Raw genomic sequence first — 3,090 nt, 5'->3', positions numbered from 1 at the left:
GTATAGATCTCTGCCTGGCTCGTCCGTTTCTCTATCTGTCCACGTATATATCTGTGTACCTCTACGGAAGGTGAAACAGGGACTCTCTTGTAAAAACTCAATACAATTCTATGAACACCTGAGTACTGATCAGTCCAAGTATGGCTCTGGTGCAGCTAAGAAAGCAGGTGGGGTGAAACCAGAGCCTGGACCCCACCGGCATGGGCCTCGGGCTGCCCTCTACCCAGGAGACGCGGCACGCAGCGAGGGCAGGCGTGAGCCACAGCTGTACACCAGTAAGAGACCGTGGACTCCGGGTCTGGTCCTGCCGTCCTCCTGCTTTTCATCTGTTTCCTAGTGTTTCTGGGACTCAGTTCCCGTATCTGTAAAAGGCCAGCAGCCACCTCTGCGTGGTGCTGTGGGAGGTGGTGAACTGATGCCCCAGAGCTGGGCTTCCTGCTATGTGGAGGGCCAGAAAGGGCTTGCCGGGTCCTGGGTGGCAAGTTCAGGGGGCACCAGGAGCCTCCAAGGCCCCAGCGCCCCTTGCAGCCTGTGCTGCGTGCTGGGCACTCCTCCAGCCTTTCTCGGGCACTGCCAACCCCCAAGGGCAGGATGGAGGGTCTGCTGGGACCCACCTGGCTCCCGGCCAGGTGGTCATGGGAGCCCCAGGAACAATCCTCGGCCACCTCAGAGTGGCCAGGTGCGACTGGGGCCCTCCTCAAGGAGTCCCGCAGAGAGCTGGTGACCTGACTGCAGGCTGCTCTCCAGTCAGGGCCTCCAGAGCGATCCTGACTGCAGGCGCTCACACTGGCCACCTGGGATGGGGCCTGGTTTGGCGACACCCAGCTCCTAGGCAAAGGAGGCCCTTGCTCTTAGGGCCTCATGGTGCCCACAGCCTAACAAGAAGAGCCTCCTTCAGCAAGTCACCCACCCTCCTACCACTGTTAACGCTGTCTTGAGGCCAAACAGGCCTGATTCATGGAGCGTCCCATGGATGCAGCTGCCACGCTCACCAGGTTCCTTCCCAAGGTTGTGGGGCCTTTGGTCCCACAGGGCTGTCTGAGGGGCAGCCCTGGCCTATTCTGTGGTGGTGCCACACCGAGCATGGTAACTGACTGGGGGTCTGGGAGGGAAGGGGAAACCAACACGACTCTCCAGGCAGGGCCTCAGACTGTGTGGAGGATGCACAGCGCTGCTGGGGCTGGAAAGCCCTCCACCCCGCCCCCTTTCCCTTGTCTCTGGGGCCAAACACAGGGTCCTCCAGGCAGAATGGGGAGAAAAGTTCCAGCTGGAGGGGAGGCACCAAGAGAACAGACGCCAGAACATTCCAAGGCCTCTGGAAGCCAACTCTGGGCTTCAAGACCGCAGAAGTCTCCCCCAGCAGACTTTCTGCCAGAGGCCTGGGGCTTGTGTGGGCATCGCGGAGGCCTCAGGCAGAGGGCCATCTCCTTTCTCAGGGCCAGGTAGCTCCACAGCCCCTGCCCAGCCTGGCAAAGGGCTTCCTTCCACAGCTGAACCAGTGCTCAGTTTCTGTCCTGCCTGGCAGCACAAGCCCCCTGCCCGCTGCGCCCTGCACCAAGCACATCCTGCTTGGCCTAAGGACAGAGGGGAGGGGGATCAAATGCATGGGCTCCAGCCGGCTGCTCCCACCCTCTCCAGTTTACGTTCCAGCAGGGCTGGTGGGTGGTGCAGCCACTGTGTGTGAGGCTGTGGCAGGCTTGATCCATCCTGCTTTCCAGGTCTAAGGTCTCGCTCAGAACACAGGAAGTGGGACCTGGAGAGCTAGCTGGCAGGGCTTTGGCTTCTGCCTCACCATCTTTAAGCAGAAACATCGAGCAGATCAAGAGGTGAGGCGATTATCCCGGTAGATTAAACTCAGACTATCCCAAAGGATCTCCGATGCCCCTCCCCAACCTGGGTAAGAGTATTTCCTGGGAATTCAGGGGAAGGAAAAAGAAGAGAAAGGAAGAATAAAGACAGAAACCTGGGGTCATTTCCTTGGGTCAGCAAAGCTTAGGGCCTTGAACAAGGGGATGGTGGTAACAGGACAGGCTGTGGGGAAGGAAATACAGCCTCCTCGTGGGGAAGGAAATACAGCCTCCTCTTGGAGAACGCTGCGCACAGTTACAGAAGCAGACAACAGGGATGGAGCGTGGCACACAGGTGTGTCACTGGGACCAACACGAAGTGTTCCCTACAAGGACGCTGTATGATTCTGACTCTCTCTACCAGCTTCGAGCCAGAGCTTCAGCAAACAGCCCAGGAACCAGAGGACCCGGCCTCCCGCTCTGGGCTCGCCTCAGCTCAGACTGCTCCTCCTTTCTAAGGGCTTAACAGTGCGAAAGAGAAGTACTTAGGAGAGTCTGGGCGAGCCAGCGTCCGGGCCCTCAGGAGAGCAAGTGTGTCCGGAGGCACCCAGAGGTTCCCCAAACCAGGGCGGCCCAGGCCGCACATCTGCGGGCCGGGAGCTATGGCTCCGGCCTTCCCCGGACGCGACGTCATAGCCCGGACGCAGACTCTCAGCCGCAACTCCAGATAGTCTCTGCTTTACCTCTGCAAACGGAGGAGCTGTCCGGCCTGCAGGGTCAGACTATGGAGACGAGCCTGCTGCCAGGCAACTGGAGGCAGGGGCGTGGATAAAGAGGCCCGAGAGGAACGAAAACCAAAGCGGCTCTGGGGAAACCCAGCTGTGGTGTCCGGACAGGAGTTCGAGACCCACCACAACTTTATGACGTTGTGCTTTGTTTTTCGGTCCCTTTCCTTTCCCAGTCGAACAACGCCCTCCAATACCTGCGCCAAAACCTCATTTCCTCGCAACAGCTGCCGACCCCGCCACCCTGGTAACTCATGTGAGAAGCTGTGGGGTCACCTGGCCACCACGCTCGCCACTGGGTGCTGCCCTCACGCCAGGCGCGCTTCCGCCGTCGTCTCAGTTACTCGGCGAGAGACCGAGGAGAGGCCCTGCCCAGACCCGGGCAGCGCGCACCGAGGGGAGGCCTCGGACGCTCTTTCCCGAACCCCGTGCTGTCCGCCCCCACACGTCCCGGGCCGGCGCGTCCAGCCCCTCACCGGGCTCCAGCAGATGAGCGCGTCCGTGTCCGGGTCGCTCAC

At 60.5% G+C, this 3,090-nt stretch overlaps 1 protein-coding gene across 1 annotated transcript in view; it reads right to left on the bottom strand.

The window, feature by feature from the left end:
- HSF1 (heat shock transcription factor 1) overlaps window positions 1-3,084 on the bottom strand; it is a 20,494-nt gene extending 17,410 nt beyond the window's left edge. Inside the window, exon 1 of the mRNA XM_010844216.1 lies at window positions 3,049-3,084. The gene's annotated coding sequence lies outside the window, so the exon portion shown is untranslated. The remainder of the gene's footprint in view (window positions 1-3,048) is intronic.
- Between the last annotated feature and the right edge of the window lie 6 nt (window positions 3,085-3,090).

Source organism: Bison bison, unplaced genomic scaffold (genome assembly GCF_000754665.1).
Source record: "Bison bison bison isolate TAMUID 2011002044 unplaced genomic scaffold, Bison_UMD1.0 scf7180017847889, whole genome shotgun sequence".
Taxonomy (NCBI): Eukaryota; Metazoa; Chordata; class Mammalia; order Artiodactyla; family Bovidae; genus Bison; species Bison bison.
Note: the sequence above shows the minus strand (reverse complement) of the source record. Positions and strands in the feature narration are given on the sequence as shown.